Source organism: Cherax quadricarinatus, chromosome 5, assembly GCF_038502225.1.
Source record: "Cherax quadricarinatus isolate ZL_2023a chromosome 5, ASM3850222v1, whole genome shotgun sequence".
Taxonomy (NCBI): domain Eukaryota; kingdom Metazoa; phylum Arthropoda; class Malacostraca; order Decapoda; family Parastacidae; genus Cherax; species Cherax quadricarinatus.
Genome location: NC_091296.1, coordinates 8762657 through 8783463, shown reverse-complemented (window position 1 = coordinate 8783463; position 20807 = coordinate 8762657). Strand labels below are relative to the sequence as shown.

Here is a 20807-nt window from a genome sequence, read left to right as displayed (position 1 = left end):
CCTTGACTATAAGTCTTGGTATGGGGGAGTGTGAGGGAAAAGTTCAATAGATAGGAGTAGCGATATAGTAACAATAGTTTCATTGCTGGCTACTTGTTAAGGTAGGGTAAGTCCAGCTCCTGCTATCCCCCCCCCTTTTCCCCCCTCCCCGAAAGTAATAGTTTGATTGCCGGCTGCTTGTTAAGGTAGGGTCAGTCTAGCTCCCGCTATCCCTTCCCCTCCTTCCCCCCCCCCCCGAAAGGTGACGTGTGGGGCTCCGGTCCAAACAGTAATCACTAGACTCACAGCTCCCAGCACTACTGTAAGTACATGCCTGCCTTGTATTCTAGTGGATTTATTGGTTGAAAGCTTCACTTTTGACCAATAATAAACTTAGTCCTTTCAGTCTTGCTCTAAGTTGACTGTTGTAATACTCACCACATCTTTTAGGTATTGTACTTATGGAGAGTGATTTCTTAAGCAGTGGGTAACCTGTCTATCTTTCCAGCTTGGATGACAGAGGGGGTCACCTGCCAATCAACGAGTAGAATTGAAGATGGACTAACGTTCTGAGATGTCCCAAATTTTGATCCACTTACCTGTTTGTGTATGCAAGTAGCAGGATATAACCCCTCATCACTGCAGTGGAGAAAACCTGCTTTCCTGTCATCTGGAAGGATTATTGAAAGCTAGAAAATCTGTGAAGAATGAGCCGGTGGGTTGTCATTGTGAGACCTCTACCCACTCTACCGGAGGTATCCCAGCGAGTGAGCACGTCTCCTGTATATCCCAGTGCTTAACAAAATAGGGAATAGCATATGAAGGTACAAATAAAAATGGGAACTATGGCTATAGTTTACTTAATAACATAAAAGGGCTAGAATACAACATATCCTGATGGAAATTTACACAATATAACAATTGACCTATGAGACTTATTACCAGGGGGAAGGGTAGATGTTATCAGTAACACGGACTAGTACTCACTCTTAATTCACCGACCAGCTGACCCGAGATTCCCAATGCGTGGTCCACTACACACGCGGCTGTCCAGAGCTCTCGCTCGACGGACCTGTCACCAACAACCTCTTTGCCCCGCTCTTCCCTGGGCTTATATCGTAGTCAAAGTACCCCCTCCCCAATGGTGTATGTACCACGTGTACGACCTGACGCCTAGGTCTGAGGCGTCAAGAACAAAAGACCTCAGACGTGGGCGTGGCTACAGATGTTTGCCAAGGCAAGGTGTGACCATATAATTGGTTAAATTAGGTCTCCCCAGAGACCTCACAAGCCCAGCTGGACTACATCACATCATCAACACCTGCGACCCCCCCCCCATCATCATCAACAGCTACGATTTCAACAACAGTGTCACCAACACCAGACACCCACGTTTTATATACATTTATATTAGCGTTGAATTCAGTTATCATTTATATTTTTCATTTTTCATTTTCTTTAATGTAGGATTAATACTTCATATTTAAGTGTTTTATATTTTCTAAATAATAAAGTGTTTATGTTTGTCAGTTTTTATTCTTTTTCTATACATTAATTTTCCTGAGGAGGAGCCAGCCTTGGTAATACTGTTTGAAGTTGTTACAGGGCTGAGTAAGCCTTCACAGACAGCATGTGGCTTGGTAACCCACATGGCTTGTAGATCTAAGTGGCCTTATAAGAAAGAAGGAACACTGCAGTAGGCCTACTGGCCCATGTGAGGTAGGTCCAAGTCTCCTACAGGCTTAAGTTAATGCCTCAGCCTAGTCAAGTCAGGTCACATTCACCTAAGGAAGGAGCACGGCATCTGACCTAGCAGCACAAGCTAGTCAGGTTCAGCTCGCACCCACTCATGTATTTATCTCACCTATTTTTAAAACTACACAATGTTTTAGCCTCTATAACTGTACTCGGGAGTTCCACTCATCCATTACTATTACCAAACCAGTGCTTCCCTATGTCCTTCCTGAATCTGAATTTTTCCAGCTTAAAATCATTGCGAGTCCTGTCTAGGCTAGATATTTTTAGCACATTATTTTTATCCCCTTTATTCCTGTCTTTCATTTATACACCTCAATCATACCCCCCCCCTAAATCTATGTCTTTCTAGAGAGTGCAAATTCAGGGCCCTCAGTCTATCCTCATAGGGAAGAATTCTGATACATGGGATCAACTTTGTCATCCTCCTTTGTAGGCTTTCTAGTGCACTTATATCCATTCTGTAATACGGTGACCAAAACTGCAACATACTCTAAATGAGGCTTAACCAAGTATATATAGAGTTGAACAGCCTGAGGACTCCTATTATTTATGCTTCTTGATATGAAGCCAGGGATTCTGTTCGCTTTATTGCAAACACTTATACACTGTTGTCTTGGTTTTAGATTACTGCTAACCAGAATTCCCAAATCCTTTTCGGTTCACTTATCCAGGGCAGGTGTGGGTTTTCTTGCTAGCTCAGTTGAGGGGGTTGTTAGGACTTTAAGCTAGGATTAGTTAAAGGTATGGGTTTAGAAATGATAAATAATGAGTAAGGATATATTGACTTATGCTCTGATATTAAGAATCTTAATAGTAACTGTCTGGGTAATGATAATTTCAGAAATTGTGTAAAAACAAAGATGAATAGGAAAAATGTGCAGAAGAAAAAACATTTGATGGTATTTTATACTAACAGTCAAAGTGGAAGAAATAAGATTAATGAAGTACGTTTGGTAGCATGTGCTGGGAACTTTGATGTCATTGCATTAACTGAAACCTGGTATGATTTGAAGAGTCGGGATATGATTGCTGAGTGTAATATTCAAGGGTTTAAGCTCTTCCATGTGGATAGATGTAATGGGAAGGGGGGAGGAGTTGCATTATATGTTCGAGAAAATATTAACTGTTGCATTAAAAACAGGTATAAAAAGAAATGGAACTAACAGAATCTCTTTGGGTAGAGTTTGTAGAAGGTCAAGAAAAACTAATTCTAGGTGTAATATACCGACCTTGGTATATTCCAGACTTTGGAACAGAACTTCTCCAGGCTGAGGGACTGACAACCTCAAATATACCGGCCTCTAGGCTTGGATCACAATAGAGGGAGACTTCTTTGGGACGAAATTGTTAGGGCTTCTAGACACAATAACATAGTGATAGTAGGGGATTTTAACTTTAGTCAAATTGACTGGAATATTTTGACCGGTAATCTAGAGTCCAGTGACTTTATGGAAACAGTTCAGGACTGTTTTCTGAAACAGTGTGTAACAGAGCCTACCAGGGGTAGTAATTTGCTAGACCTAGTCTTGTCAAATAAGGAAACACTCGTAAATAATCTGGACATCACTGAAGAGCTTAGCGCAAGTGATCACAAATCCATCACTTTTAGCATTAGCTGGGAATACAAAAACAACGATAATACGGTAAAAATCCGATTTTCGTTCTGCCGATTATAATGGACTTAGGGAACACCTGTCAAATCTCGATTGGGGTTATCTAGCTAATGATTTTATGGGGTGATGGTCATACTTATGATTATGAAGGGATCTGCATTTATGATTTTTTTTTCTCAATGTACACCGTGCTCAGAGTATATACATTCCCCAGAGAGAAATTAGGTCTAATAATAACTATCCCAAATGGATTAACAGGAGGCTAAAGCATCTATTAGGGGAGAAAAGGGGAATTTATAGGCCATCAGAAGAGGAGAGGTTAACCTTACTGACCAATATGTTCAGCTTAAAAGAGAAGTAAAAAAGGGGATTAGAAAGGCTAAACGTGACTATGAAATTAAAGTTGCTAATGAATCAAAGACTAATCCAAAGGGCTTCTTTCAAGTGTATAGGACGAAGGTGAAGGAAAAAGTATTATTATTATTATAATCAAAAAGAAGCGCTAAGCCACAAGGACTATACAGCACTGCAGGGCAGGAAGGAAGCGAGGGCATCAGGTGGCAAAAGGGAGATGGATGAGTAATAGGTTACGGATAACAGCGGGGTAGTGGATGGTGAAAGGGTAAAGGGCAGCAAGAGACTGAACTAGAAAGGGCTGAGGGGAGTGCGAAAAGTATCATCAGAGTTTGTGGAGCAAATCAGTCGGTCAAGAAGTAAATGAGAAAGTCAGGATTAAAGGAGGGTCCATCAACAAGAAGGGAAGGTAAAGAGAGAGTAGTAGAACGAAGACGACGTTGGAGGTAAATTCTGCGTGCTCGTTGATAGAGAGGGCAGTCTAACAGAATGTGGCTAATCGATACTGGAACTTGACACTGCTCACAGAGAGGAACAGGGTGCCTCTCCATGAGATACCCATGAGTAAGACGAGTGTGGCCAATGCGAAGGTGGGAGAGAGTGGTCTCCCAACCTCGGCATTGATGACAAGACGACGACCAGTAACCTATGCTCGGTTTAATAGAATGAAGTTTGTTACCGAGCAGAGTTGACCAACGTTGTTGCCAACGGGTGTGAAGGTGGGTAGCTATTGCAGCAAAATAGTCCAGAAATGGAATACCTCTATAGGAAATTGGTAGGTCATGTACTGCTGACCGCGCAGCAGTGTCTGCCTGTTCATTGCCCTGTACGTCGACATGACCAGGGACCCAACAAAAAACAATATCTTTATGTTTGGTAGAGATACGGCGTAGCCAAAGTTGGATACGGAGAACTAGGGGATGAGATGTATCAAATTTTCGTATAGCCTGTAGAGCACTAAGAGAGTCTGAGACTACTACAAATGATGACACAGGCATAGATGCGATACAAATAAGTGCTGCAAGAATGGCATACAGTTCAGCAGTAAAAATGCTACCTGAAGATAGTAAATGCCCCCGCACGACGCTGTCCAGAAACACTGCTGCGAATCCGACGCCATCTGAAGACTTAGAGCCATCTGTGTACACAGCGGTGGCATGAGAATGGGAGTGGAAGTGATCAAGAAAAAGAGAGCGGGAAGCCACCATAGGCAGTTGAGCTTTCGAGCAAGGGAGTGAGAAAGAACAGACCCGAACAGCTGGAACTTCCCAGGGGGGTAGGGAAAAGTGAGATGCTACATGAACATATAAAGGTGGTAACTGAAGGGAAGACAAGAGTGAATGTAGGTGAAGAGAAAAGGGATGGAGCAAACAGGGGCGGCGAACGAATAAAGAATGTCTACTAATATCGGTGACCATTCTATAAATGGAAGGATAGTGTAGATCGTGAGAGCGTACATAGTAGCGAAGGCAATGGGCATCACGGCGATCAGACAAGGATGGAACATTCGCTTCTGCATAGAGGCTCTCAACAGGGCAAGAGCGAAAAGCACCAAGGCACAAACGTAATCCTTGGTGATGGATAGAGTTAAGGCTAGAGAGAGTAGCAGGAGAGGCCGCGGAATAAATCTGGTCACCATAATCGAGTTTCGATAAAACGAGGGCAGAATGTAGGCGAAGCAGAGTTCGACTATCAGCTCCCCAGGAAAGATGAGCAAGGGTTTTAAGAAGGTTTAGCCGGCTGTGACAAGTTGCCTTCAGAGAGGTAATGTGAGGTTTCCAGGATAACCTACGGTCAAAGAGAAGGCCTAGAAACCTAACTGTATCATGTTCGGGGATGCGGGAGCCATAGAGATACAAAGGATGATCGGAGATAACAGAGCGTCTAGTGAAAGTAATTTGGTGAGTTTTGGTACTTGAAAATTTAAACCCATGCGTGGTGGCCCAAGTGGAAACACAGTCGACCGCATGCTGGAGAGAAACTGCAATAAGATGACAGTCAGCGCCTGCACAAGCAATAGCGAAGTCATCAACATAGAGTGATGACCAAATATAGGGTGGAAGAACAGATGCCAAATCATTTATAGCAAGGAGAAAAAGTGTTGTGCTCAGAACACATCCTTGAGGGACACCTTCAGCTTGGACGAAGTCCGGGGAAAGAACATTATTGACTTGAACACGGAAATGTCTGTCAGTTAAAAAGTTCTAAAGGAAGGATGGTAGATTGCCTCGGAGGCCTAAGGAATGGGCCTGGGCCAAAATATTATACCTCCAAGTTGTGTCATATGCCTTCTCAAGGTCAAAAAATATGGCAATAACTGAGTGATTATTCGCAAAGGCATTACGAACATACGTATCCAAGTGTAGTAAGGGGTCTATGGTAGAACGACCCTTACGAAAGCCATATTGACTAGCGGAGAGACTGTTGTGTGTCTCTAAATACCACATTAAACGTCGATTTACGAGATGTTCCATCACTTTGCAAACTGCACTAGTAAGAGCGATGGGATGATAGTGGGAGGCATCATGTCCTGTAGTACCTGGTTTGTGGAAAGGGAGAACAATGGCAGATTTCCACAGCTGGGGAAGAACTCCTTGTGCCCAAATAAGATTGAAGAAGTGTAAGAGGACTACAAGGGCTGACCGATGTAAATGTTGTAACATACGAATATGAATGTCGTCAGGCCCAGCTGCCGATGATCGGCAAGCTGAGAGCGTTGCCTCTAGTTCTTGAAGTGTAAAAGGCACATTATACTGTTCTTCTCTGAGAGAAGAAAAGTCCAAGGGTACTAACTCTCTGGTAGACTTTGAGGAAAGAAACGAGGGGCATAGATGGAGCCCTCGGGAAATACGGACCAGATGTGTGCCAAGTTCAATGGCAACCTCGAGAGGGTTTGCTACATCAACACCAGTGACCCATAGAACAGGAGCCGGGTCAGGAGAATATTTACCACTCAATTTCCTCACTTTTTTCCAGACTGCACTCATAGAAGAAGCAGAGGTGATGGTGGAAACATAGTCTCGCCAACAAGTGCGTTTAGCTTCACGGATGACACGGCGAGCGATCGCACGCTTCTGCTTAAAATCAAGAAGTCTCTCAGCGGTTCTATTGTGCTGGTACCTGCCCCATGCAGCGTGTTTCAAACGTACGACACGAGCACAAGCAGACCACCAAGGCACGCACTTCTGAGAATGCCTGCCTGAGGTTTGGGGTATAGAATGAGAAGCTGCGGTATAAACTGACGTCGAGAAGATGTGTAGGAGCTCATCAATGGAGGATGAAGAAGGAACCTCACTAAAAGCAGTGAGGTGTGAGTAAAGATCCCAATTTGCCCGATCAAATTGCCAGCGAGGGCTACGGAAAGGTGGTGAATAGGAAGGAGAAGTAAGAATGATTGGAAAATGATCGCTGTCATGTAAGTCCGGTAGAACAGACCAGGTGAAGTCTAGTGCAGTGGAGGAAGAGCAGACTGATAGATCGATGCAAGAGAGAGTATGAGTACGAGGATCAAAATGGGTGGGAGTACCCGTATTTAAAACATGGAGGGGGTGAGAGGCGAGAAAAGCCTCCAACTGGATGCCACGTGAGTCACAATGAGATCCCCCCCAGAGGAAATGGTGGGCATTAAAATCACCAAGTAACAGAAGTGGTGGTGGTAAGGATGAAACAAGAAAGGCAAAGTCTGGGATAGAAAATGCTCGAGGAGAGAGATATAAAGAACATATTGTAAACCACTTATTCAAGTGGATACGGGCTGCAGTGTAATGCAGCGAGGTATGGACAAATAGTTGACAGTACGGAATATCATTGCGTAGAAGAAGGGCACTTTCATTAAAGGTCCCATCTGAGAAAGGATCCGAAGAATACAATAAATTATAGCCTGAGATAGGTTGGAAAACAGCCGAGTGTAATTTTGGTTCTTGTAAGCAAGCACCAACAGGGGAAAACCTGGAAAGCAACATCTGAAGCTCACCCAGATTACCCCTGAGGCCGCGGATATTCCACTGTAAATAGGCCATGATTGGCGATGAAGAAAATACCAGGAATCTGTAGGTAAAGGCACCTACGGACTAGAGGGGTTAGAAAAGTCAACGTGTGGTGGCATTGGAAGACGTTCAAGCAGCGAAGGAACGGAGCGTTGCGAAGAATGGGGTTGTGAAGATGGAGGAGAGGGAAGAGAAGGAACAGGAAGTGAATCAGTGTCCATTGAAGGTTTAGTCTCTGCAATATATTCTGAAATGGCTTCAAGTGTTTCTGAATTCAAAGATGTATGGGAGACCATATTGGAGATAGAAGGAGGAGGGTGAATAAAGATTGGGACAGTAATGGACTGTACCAAAGTAGAGGGGGAGGGAAGAGTGTAAGGGACTGGAGATGAAGTGTGGGGGGGGGACTGGAGATGAAGTGTGGGGGGGGGACAGAAGAGGCAGAAACCTGGGAGGTGTCAGAAGAGGGAGAAACTTGGGAGGGGACGGGGGTGGAAGGCATAGGACGAGGAGGAGGGTGAATCTCCACACTTGTAATAGGGCCAGAGAGAGGGGAAGAACTAGGTACAGAGACTGGAAAGGTAAAGTGTGGAGGTGGAAGAAGGGAAGGAAGGGGCAAAGAAGATTTGAGCAATGTGGATTTTTTGGATTTCTGAGAAGTAGAGGGGCGATTGGTAGTAGGTGTCGTACGAGGTCTTGTCGATACTGGGGCTGTGAGGAAGGACGCGAAGATGTGAGAACAGACTGAGTTGTAGTCGGGACGTCAGAGCCAAGGACAGCAAAAGGATTAGATGCCGGAGTGGCTATGGGAGGGGTAACAACAGAGGAGGCTGCAGAAGATGGGACCCCAGAAGTAGGGGGATGTTTGGAAACACGAGAATAAGAAACACGGGGTAGTCTCCCTTGGAGGTGGAGATGAGTAACTGCCATAGCATAAGGGAGACCTTCTGCCTCTTTGAGGCAATGGATTTCACATTCATTTAAGTAGACCTGGCAACGGCGGGAGTATGAAGGGTGAGCATTACAATTAAGGCAAGATGGAGGTTGACTGCAAGATGTATTAGAATGGTCGTCGGCACCACAGACTGGGCATTCGGCCATAGATCTGCAATATTTCGCTGGGTGGCCAAAACACCAGCAATTTCTACATTGTTGCGGTGTAGGCATCACCTTTCGAACTTGTAACCGATGTCCCGCGACATATACAGACGACGGGAGTTCTCGGCTGTCAAAAGTTAAACGAGCCACATTGCAAGGGTAACGTCTCCGCCCCCGGGTAGGAAGGACATAAGTGTCTACTTTGAGGATTGGGAGATCCTGGAGTTCCAGCTGTTCAAAAATGTCATTGCCACATGACTGGAAATTCTGTTGGACTATGGTATGGGGCAGAATGACAGTACCACTACAAGAATTGAGAGAAAGATGTTTTTCAATAGTGATAGGAGTAGTATCGATATTCGAAAGGAGAGAAAGATCATGAGCTTGGGTAGCATTCTGGACAGTGATGATGCGCATACCGCTCTTGAGAGCATGAAATGAAATATCTCTACCAACATGACGCAGGAGCGCTTTGCCAATACTATGGTCAGAAAGGTAGGCAGAAGAAGAAGTCGGTCTTAAAGTAAAGAATTTAGTCCATTGTGTGGTCCGAAACTGAGCGTGGAGAGGGAGTGCTTGATGTGTCGGTCTTTTCCGAGTAGAATGGGAAGGTAACGAAGGAGCATCGTCAGGAGATTGACGTTGGCGTTTAGGAGTAGGACCGGAGTTGGTCCGGCGTGAAATGGGCGGGCGATTCGAAAATTGCCATACCGTAGAGGGAGAAGCCGGAAGCATAGTCAAAGGAGAGCGGAGTTCAGACAAATCGAAGGAGTCAGTTGAAGCCCCGGTACCTGAAGCGGGTGAGGAAACAGCACCAGCAAGAGGTACAGGGGCATCAGGAGTGTCCGAAGAGTGGTCTAAACACAAGGCAGGGTCAGAATGGGGTGCGGTATCAAGAAGGGGCCCGGGGGTAGTGGGTTCATGGACTAGGGCTGCCATGGTTAGGTTACTCCTTTGCTTTTTGTTTTTAAGAAAAAAAAAAAGAAAGAAGAAAAGAAAATAAAAATAAAAAAAAGAATAAAAAAAGGGGGGAGCGGGGAGGAATAGTTCCCAGGAGGAATGAAAGGGCCGGAAATCTCCCTCCACGCCCAAGAGGACCTCAACACCGCTAGTAGTGCAGATGCAGCATGGAACCCGTGCCATACCCTACCCTTCATGCCAGTAAACCAGCAATCCGGGATAGCAACCTCACATCTGCCGAGCTACCTCGGTGGACAAAAGAGAGGGCGGCCGGATATCCGCCACAAAGCATACCTCCTTCGGCCACCACCCCCGGAATCCGAAAGGTGGCTTCCAGAGATACACCCATCACCTGAAAGACACCCAAAGCTACTCCGGGATACCGGAGAGGGATCGGGACATCCCCAGGCAATCCAGATTCCACGGCAAACTACGCCACCGCCAAGAACCTCAACGGAATGGGATGGACCCCGGTGTCCTTTCCCCTACCTAGGAACTAGCGTGCCTGTGGGAGAAATCCCAAAGGCCAAAAAGAGGAAGGGCAAAAGGGAGGGGTGAGGAGGAGGAGGAGGAGGAGGAGGAATGGAAAAAGGGGAGGATGGGGAGGATGGGATAGGGGAGGGGAGAATGGGGGGTAATTAGGTTCGGTCTGAGGAAGAAGACCGACAGGGCTAATTCCTCAGACCAAGAGCCTCTTCACCACGCCAAGGAGCCCCCCTTGAAGAGGCCAGCATGGTCATGACTAACTCACCACAAGATCAATCCCCGCCTGTGATATGGTTTATTTGCAATCATGTCATTACAATTTTGAGAGTCGAGTCTCCAGGTGCTATGTGACCTTTCCAGCTACTATATACAGTGGACCCCCGCATAACGATTACCTCCGAATGCGACCAATTATGTAAGTGTATTTATGTAAGTGCGTTTGTACGTGTATGTTTGGGGGTCTGAAATGGACTAATCTTCTTCACAATATTCCTTATGGGAACAAATTCGGTCAGTACTGGCACCTGAACATACTTCTGGAGTGAAAAAATATCGTTAACCGGGGGTCCACTGTATAGCCTTATATGCTGAATTCAAAAAAGGAAAGTAATACACCATTCTTGTGGCAAATTATTTCTTGTATTTAAAGAATTAAGATATACAGGTAATATTTGCTTAGCAATAGTTTGTAGGTAAGTTTGCCGCAGCCAAGTACGTCAGATGCTAAGTAATTAACACCATGCCACACCTGACACAGTACCAGCTTAAGCAATTTGCAGGTAAAACCTGGCAACTAATGTAAACAATTGTACAAAAGACCATTTCAATAACACTAAAACGTCTGGCAGTATATTAGTTATTGGAAATTGTGGGATTACTATCCACTGACTTTTAAAAGGTAGTCATTGAGCAGTTGTGTACATAAGCTGTTATATCTAGGTTTTCATATATGTTGCTAAATTTCACAGTCCTTGATCTTGAATTGGATACAGTGCATTAGTTATCCTCTGTTTATTAGAATATATAACACTAAAATCTGTTACTAGTGTGTTATAAATTATTCTGTTATAAAAGTTAAACAGTGTATGGATGACCTACAAGTACACTAGGTATGTTTTATGACATTACTATCAAAATCCAAGGACATTTTTTTTAAATATTTTAGTGTCAAGCTTGAAAAATTCACTTTTTCGTAGTATGCTGAGCATGGAATACAAGTAGCAGTTTCTTTGGGGATCAGTGCAGATGCTTTACTGAAATTAGTTGGAAGATAGGGTATCAGGTGAGAACATGAAGAGTAATACCTAGATTATGAAGAATTACTAATGTTCTACATTATAATTATTAGAATGGAGTCATTCCTTTATAAACAGGAAATCTAACTTTGTCCAGAGTTGGTTGCTCACTCATCTGGAAACCTGACTAGTTAACTTCACATTCGAGAATTGAGGTAAGTGTATCTAAAATACAAACCAGTAATTTTAGGCATTAAATATAAAATTAACAAATTCCTGGAAGGGTCGCATGCATAAAATTTTACTGAAAATAAACAAAAATTACTAATTAAATTCTTGAAGTGGTTGGTCAGCTTTAATTGCTCTTAACCAGTTTTAATTTTTTTTAGTACTAATGACTTTCTACTGGTTTAAAGCAGAGTAAAATTTTGAATACTTACATTTTCAGCTGTAATGCAAATCAAGCATTACACCTATACATTAGTAAGATGCCAGTGATTAAAAAAAAAAATTGCAGGATTAATTATTTAGCACGTGGTCCCTAAGGTTTAAGGGATAGTACTTGGCTGTGCTGTACATGAGATAAAAATAATAAATTCTCATTGCAGCTGGCTTTAGAAAGGCAAAAAAAGATAATGAAATTATTTTGTACTAATTAAAGGTGGCTTTGCCCCCTGCTGCTGCATACTTGTGTAAATCTATCAATGTACCTTACACAAGTCTCAACAGTCTTTTGGGGTTCAGGCCTCATCCTTGGTGACAAATATACTTCAGAGAAGAGTAATGTTTGAGGAATATCACCACTCTCCATTTTATAACTGGTTTTTTTCAAATATTAATGAATAGTTACAATATTTTGCAATACCACACACTTGACAAACTGGTACTGATCTAATGGTACAACTGATACATGTGATATCTACATCTTTCATGCTTATCAAGCCACAAATGTCATTATCCCTTTTGTGCTTACAAAAGAGGGTATCCTCCCAAAAAGCCAAAAATAAAATAATGCTGATCTTTTATAGTGTATACATATAGGATACTGTGTGTGTTCCAAAGAAATAGGTCACTTTAGCAATTTTTACATTAAGCAAACCCCATTGTTCCACAGATGCCAGGTTATAATTGGAGATGTGTTCTGGGGAAAATATTTCCCATATACTTTGTTAAAATACTTAACAATGACACTAACAATACTGTATATACAGTACTGTACTCACCAGAGATTGTTACTTAGGCTGGTGACTTGAAGAGGGAATGATGTTGGCTCTTACTGTAGACTATGAGTGGAGAGAGGGAGGTTCTACTTTATGCACCTTATAACTTTGATGAATTCCGAGTTTTCTTTTTTTTTTTTTTTACTCCTGGAGCCTAGCTATAGGCCAGGCTTGTCTGGTGCAAGATGATAGATGATAAGACTGATTTGAGGTTAGGTTAGAATTAAGAGGGTTAGAAATATTACAATTACATTCATGGAGAAGCACTAAATCTGTAGGCATTGGAGTTAATCAGGTTTGATTCTAGGGAAGGGTACCTCAAATTCCTTGGATCAGTAGCCCTTCAACAGTAACCACACACATCAGTGGGAGTGCCAAGGATTGTTTGCCTTGTTTGAGCAACCATTTGAGGTGAGGCTGTTGCTAGGATATCTGTGGGCTGTACATAAGCTATAAGTATTTTGGTGGTTATCTTGGATGCGAAGGAAATACGACTTTCAAGATTTCTAAAATGAGCTACCTTGCTCAACATTTTTTTTTTTACAAATAGCATTCTGTAGTATGATAATGCATTTTTGACCATACTGAGAGTTGTTGTACAGTACTGATGTGAATAATTCTTTCTGATGATCTTCAAACTTGTTTAAAAATTTAAACCCTCTGACATAGTTCTAAAAGCTAACAGAGCTTCTAGGTTTGCTATTTTCGCTTATCCTCCCCAGATTTGATCCTCTTTCTCAATTTCAAATCTTAAATGTTCAGCAAGGACTCTTGGTCTTTACTAGAATCCATAGTCTTTGCAACATCCAGACCATAGTTTTTCTAACTTATATTGTGTGGCAATAGCAAGTGCCTATACAGTGTATAACCCTTAATGGTTTAGCACTTCCCAATGATGATCGTATCCTCCAAGACTTCTTGAGACGTTATCTTAAAAGTGTGAAGGTTTTTCCTTGTATAACAGGATTTGAATGCCTTTATAACACTGGCTAAATTGAGGTCTATGTGGTCTTTGGAAGAAACAAAACCCTAACTCAGTTGGATCTCTATAAAATACATATATAGTAAATATATGATTACAAAAGTGGAGCAACAATGGCTTGAGAAAAGGTGATCAACATGATTTTCTTCAGTAGCTCTCCAAAAATAGGTTTAAAATGATTCCTTAAAAATATTTTATCGTGCTCTTGCTTGCACGCTAGATTACAGGAGATCAGGTCTAAGTTATTTCATATCCTTGACATTTCAGAGAGGTAAACTTTACAGTTGGGTTGAAAGTTCCCATTGCAATGCCTTGCAGAAACAAGTCAGTCTGTATTCAGGACTTTAGACCTGCTGAGGCATTTAGCCACTGTTTTCAAAAAAAAAATTCCTTACATGATCAGAAGCAGTGGCCTTGGTATTTGAAATTTCAGCCTCACCTTTCAATAAAAGGTTTAGCAGTTGCCACACAACTTAACCTCTCAAAGCTTATTAGCAACAAAAATCCTCTTTTTGCACCCTTGCCTTCCTCATTTAAAATCCTCAAACTCTTAAGTAACATACTAAGAGACGTATTGTTGGATATGATGCTCAATCCAGACACTGAGAAGCATCTGCATATGCTTAGGTCTTGAACTCATAATACAGTAAGAACACCAGTGATCATTTTTTTGTTTTTGGCAGAATAGAATTCTAAGTTTCAGTATGTTAAGCAACTGCTTAATCTCTAAGTAGGTCATGAGTTGACTAAGACATGCCATGAGAGACATGACAAAAATAATCAATATCCTTCAACAACTTATGAACAAGAATAATTAGCAAGAGGCAGAATATGCACACCTAGCACTTGTAGCCCAATTTTTAATAATGGTATACAGTACACCATGCTTGGCATTACCCAGTTTACTTTCAAGACATTATTCATTTCAGTTTCTATAAGTAATACTCTTTTTTTTAAACCTCCACACAGCTGCAATTTTTATCTCTTGTAGCTTTTAGTAACTAGTGCTGATTGGGGTAAATTGTGAAGGGCAAAAGCTAGAACAAAAAAGCTGTATAGCCCTTGTGGCTTAGCACTTCTTTTTGATTATAATAATAATAATAATAATAGAACAAAAAAATCAAACTGGTTTACCAAACATTAATTGTGGGTGCATTAAGTCTAGCTAATATACTTTGCCATCACCAACTCCCTAGCATGCGAGTTGGTGGCTGCAGTGTCCATCTCAAGAGTGGAACATGCTTCCAAATCACTTGGTGTGAGCTATGCTCTGAAAATTGGGCAATCTGTCAAAAGATGTTGAATTATTGGAGTGACCTGAAAGTGACACCAGGAATCATCCTACAAGATTACCAAGTGTGATCAGTAATTAATCAGAGTAAAGCTTCCCAAAAATGACAGTGAAGTACAGGTGTAGCCAAATACCAAATTGTGGTTTCATTAACACCAGCTCATTGGACACCAATTTAGACCAGTGATGCTGCTAGTGATCTTAAAAATACTGAATTAGGATTGGCAGATAGTCAAAGGACTATCACCTGCAGGAAAATTAATGACCCTGACCCACAAGAACTTGTGAAGTCCTCAGGTTCATTGCCCTGAATAACAGAATGGCTAAGGGCCCAACAAAATGTGACATTTCAGCAACTTCTGATACTGAAAGTCAGAACTAGGTGCTGCATGACCCCAATGGATTTGGCACTTCTCTGTGATTAAAATAAAAAATGTAAAGACAAGGGGATGTGAAGAATCAAAGGCAGACACAATAGCAGTATGGATATCAAGAAATGCTTTCAGTGCTGCAAATACTATCCAATGACAGTGTTGTCCTTGACAGATATAATCCTGCAAAACAGCAGTATTTCCTACTTCAGCACAGGATTTACTGTAGAGCCATCTGTGTACTGCACACAGCATTAGCATCTGAGTGGGATTGGAAATGCTGCACTAAAGTTGACAAGAGTTCAAAAGAGAGAAAAGACTGGATCACAGCTCTCAATGGTGGGATGAGACAGAGACAGGAACTCGAGAAAACCATTAAAATCCACACTGAAGGGCTATAACAAAGAGGGGCGACATTGAAAACTGGTGATTTGCCAATGTTCACATTAATCGTAGGATCATGGTAGTGAAAAATAAAATAATGGAGGCAATGGGTATCACGAGTCTCAAAAAGAGCATTAGACTAAACTGGAAATGACCAAAAATGTCCCCAAACAGAATCCTTGGTGAATGTATTGAGTCCAGAAAGAAGCTGTGTATAAGGCAGTCTGAGTGAAGAGGGAGAGGAGCACTTATCTGCCCCAAGGAAAATTGGACAACATTTTGAGCAACTGTTGATGGCTGCAGATCCTGGACTATGGAAACATGTACACCACCTGACTGAATGTTAGCACTTTGGCACTTGTTGTAAGCTCCAGGAAAGTAAATATTTTTCAGTAATATTGGACTCTAGCATACAAGGCAAACCTAGGGAAATGGATTTTCAGATAAGCTCAGACTGAAGAAAGTCAAGAGATAAATAGGGCACCTGGTAAAGCTTGCCAAAATATTTACCTTGGTCAGCACTGTATGACCCTGCTGAGTTTAGTACTTAGTTTTGATTATAATAATTACCGTGGCATCGACTACATCGAACAAATCGGTTAACTGTCAATAGGCCTAATTTAGGATCAGGTTCTGGAGGCAGTGACCTGGAATTGTCCACAGGTAAGCACCACCAAAACAATGGCCAAGCTGGTCAAGTACTTGCTTCCATTTTTTTTTTTTCGCTACCTGCATTGGCTTAGATGTTACAAGCCAATGACCTCCCTTAGCAAAGGAATAACAGCTGCTATCCTTCTAGCAAAGGGGCAGTAATCATTGCCCCCATTGCCTTCAAGAGAGGTGCTTTGATACCAGTGGAGGGCTCTTGCTCCAAAGAATTGAAACTACCCTCCATTTTCCTTGGACTGCTTCTTAATTTCCCCTGGATAATCCCTTTGCATTTAATGTTTTCCTATGAATGTAATAATATTAAATCTCTCTTGGTTAAGAATTGTGAACTACTTCCCTCTCCCATAAGAATCTATAGTGAAGTAGCTAGAAAACTAGCTACTGGCCATTCTTAGCTTCATGAACTGTTGCAAGTGCCTCTCTCCAGCAAGACAACAGCATTAACTCACCTTTTCCTCTTGCTGAAAGCATCAACCATCTTTTGCAGTCTTGAAAAACAGCAGCAATCACTACCTCCTCTTCAGAAACATACTCTTCCCTTGAGAAGTGAAGTTTCTTCAATAGCCTAAGAAATGCAACACTGGTTTTCTTAGAAACAAAATGGCAAAAACTACCTCACTCTTGCTGCAGAACTGCAGCATCTTGCACATGAAAGCTCGTGAATTCATAAAAGCTAAATTATTAAATGAACCTTACAGGTACTGTAACTGGAAAATATTTACTCTAGCAATAAAAACAAAATATAACACCAGCTTTAAATGTCACTCAAGTGAGTATGTCTAAGAAAAATATATTAAATCCAACTCCAGCCATTGAAAGGTAATGTGTTAGACCGTAATACATGTACAGTACAATTATCATGATACAACAATATAAAATTCTTGTGAAATCTTATTCAAATGCATGTGTCTACAATGCTACAGCTTATTTGAACACACAAGACTGAAGTTTCAAAAAAAATCTTCAGGGAGCTCAAAGTTAATTTGAGCCAATTGACCTTTGAGGCAACTAACAAAATATAGACTAATTATAGTCTTGGCTATGGCAGCAGACAGTAGATTAGCTGGGGCCCTATTTACAAAAATACAGCATTTAGCCTTGATAAACTTCACTAAGCCAGTTTCATAGGTAAATTACCAATAAGAATATCAAAACAAAGTAATGCATTTTTTTAACAAGACCCAACTATAATAAAAGGGATTTTTTTACCAGGTGTCATCTCAAGTGCAGAACTTTACCAACAATGAGTGCCGAGAGGTCAGTAGTGGTATCCTGTTCTGGTCTCTGTCGTTGTATTACTGTGTTTAAAAAATAGTTAATATTAGGTATATAAATGTCTAGGTAGGTAACGAAGCTTCGTCATGGAGCTAACAGCTTCTAGCCCAAAAATGAACACGCAGTAAATGTCAATGACAACAACAGCATGAGAACTCAACTTTACAGAATGCTTCTGTGAAAGTTAAATGTACAGTAACAATTACTTATGCCTGATTTTTGTGCTTAGATTCCTAAAAAACATGATAAAATAATGAAATAAAATGAAAAATAAAAGCATCTGGGTTCTTTAATTTTCCATGTTAAATCAGCCTCCTCATACAAATGACTTTAAATGTGCCTTACAAACAGGAGTCATGTCACGCTAAATTTAGCAATGTGTGGTGATTATTTCTCATTAATTTACCTCCATATTAAATATTACTATTGACTGTGACAAAAGATCAGTTCAAAGCATCTGTTGCCTTTATTTAAATAATGAATAATAGTGTGCTATGGCTTATGCAGGTTAAGGGCCTTTTATTCATATAAATAAATAAAAACTTAAGATTTACGTGCTTCATAATTTTATAGCTAACGTCAGTCAGTATTATGTCATTAATATGCTACTGAATAAATTTTTTGCTATAAATTATCATTGGAATAAGAAGAGCATGCTAGAGCAGCATTTACTATAATGAAAATTCTTCAGTAACACACACACACACCAGCTCCTGTACTGCTATAAGCTTTCTCAAATATAGATAAATGTGCCACAGATGTTAATACTTGACAGTGAGGAAGGGATTTAATATTTCATCAGATAGAAAATAATCAATGGCAACAAAGTATATATAAAACATTCACACACACATTTTCTAACAATAAACCTTTGTTGTTGCCATTCTGCATCAAGTTGCAAACATCCAAGAGCATAAAAAAGCACAACCAAACATTGTTATTGTAAACATAAACATCAATCTGTATTTTGACACCAAAAAAATTCTTTAAGTACTAAAAGAGTGAGGCACTTGGCCTAATGAAAAGAAAGTAATTTTTTCAGCCCAAAACTAATATCTATAAATGAGCAAATTGACAACCAAAACCATTATTATTTAACTAATTTGGAAAAAAGAGCAAACCTGAGAACAGGTGACCAGCTCTGTTTACTAAATCTTTGGTAAGTTTTTTCTTTAAGGTGCACCTCATCCCCTGGGCTGTATTATCTTCAGTGGATGCCAATCCATATTAAGTTTATATTGTACTTGATAAAGGTGTCTCCAAGATTGAAAATAAACCATAAATTATTTTCTTTTATAAAACCTATCAAACAGACTTGGGTAATGAATATGCGCCATGCTGGCTAATCAATGTGCTCTGCCTCTGAAGTAACGTGCAGTAAATGAAGCTACATACAACTCGAGCATCAGTTAAGCATATTCGGGCAGACACCAATCCTACTTTTAGAACACTAATGCCCATCAGCTAACACGCACACATGAATGTTCCTGAATTTGTACAGAAGAGCTAACTTACTTGCTTTTCTTTTCGTTGAATATTGAAAGATGACACCCACTACTGTTCTTGTACTCAAACAGGAATGACATGCAGTGGCCCACACTACACATCATAACTTAAAACACTCATGCTCTGTCTGCAGTGTTGCACATCTGAGCTGACACCCACATACTACTCCCTGACAAATGTTCGAGATCACAAAAAATTACACATAGTTTTGAAGTAAGTTGGTGGGGTAAAAATATAGAGATATGGCTACCTACTAAAATAACCTTTGCAGAAACTTGGAAATTAAAACTACAAATTAATATTTTTGTTGTAAACTTTTACAATATTAAACTTTTTGTATGATTTTTCATTATCACAGATACAAAATGGAGTGTTAAGAACCCCTTATAATTTACAATAAAAATCTAGTAAATATAATGATATTATTGAGCATAGTCATTTCTAGCACACCATCATTCCTGCAGGCTTTCTTAAACCTATGTGTTGATGACTTGCACCCACCTCAGCTCACAGAAGGTGCGTTACATCCAATGTTGTGTACGTAATAACTAATGTCAATGCTTTGTCATGACAGTGAAAAATTACACTCAATACCTTAAATCTATATGCCATAATCTGCAAACATCCACAAGTGAAAACTACTTTATATTACATATCATAATACATATTTACAGAGTACACAAATGTCTGCATTCCTGCTGCCTTGAAGAGGCAATGCTAAGAAGTTAAGCAGAAGATATTCTCCATGTCTCGTAATACAACTTGTAGCTGCTTATTATTATGGGAAAGTGAGACAACATAACAAAATATATAAAGAAAGTAACAAGTATAAATTATGGGGAATCAAATTCAAAATGGGAATTGACACAGTTACTTTTTGCTGATGATACTGTGCTTATGGGAGATTCTAAAGAAAAATTGCAAAGGTTAGTGGATGAGTTTGGGAATGTGTGTAAAGGTAGAAAGTTGAAAGTGAACATAGAAAAGAGTAAGGTGATGAGGGTGTCAAATGATTTAGATAAAGAAAAATTGGATATCAAATTGGGGAGGAGGAGTATGGAAGAAGTGAATGTTTTCAGATACTTGGGAGTTGACGTGTCGGCGGATGGATTTATGAAGGATGAGGTTAATCATAGAATTGATGAGGGAAAAAAGGTGAGTGGTGCGTTGAGGTATATGTGGAGTCAAAAAACGTTATCTATGGAGGCAAAGAAGGGAATGTATGAAAGTATAGTAGTACCAACACTCTTATATGGGTGTGAAGCTTGGGTGGTAAATGCAGCAGCGAGGAGACGGTTGGAGGCAGCGGAGATGTCCTGTTTAAGGGCAATGTGTGGTGTAAATATTATGCAGAAAATTCGGAGTGTGGAAATTAGGAGAAGGTGTGGAGTTAATAAAAGTATTAGTCAGAGGGCAGAAGAGGGGTTGTTGAGGTGGTTTGGTCATTTAGAGAGAATGGATCACAGTAGAATGACATGGAAAGCATATAAATCTATAGGGGAAGGAAGGCGGGGTAGGGGTCGTCCTCGAAAGGGTTGGAGAGAGGGGGTAAAGGAGGTTTTGTGGGTAAGGGGCTTGGACTTCCAGCAAGCGTGCGTGAGCGTGTTAGATAGGAGTGAATGGAGACGAATGGTACTTGG

General features: G+C 40.9%; 1 protein-coding gene and 1 long non-coding RNA gene across 2 annotated transcripts in view; both read right to left on the bottom strand.

The window, feature by feature from the left end:
- The window catches only part of LOC128684897 (uncharacterized), a 465595-nt gene that overhangs the window by 66300 nt on the left and 378488 nt on the right, over positions 1-20807 (bottom strand). The window lies entirely within an intron of this gene.
- On the bottom strand, positions 10852-20298 carry LOC138854767 (uncharacterized). Its single transcript, XR_011393940.1, has 2 exons — positions 19177-20298; positions 10852-17684 (listed from the first exon to the last, which is right to left on the bottom strand). It is a non-coding gene; the product is annotated as an uncharacterized lncRNA (long non-coding RNA).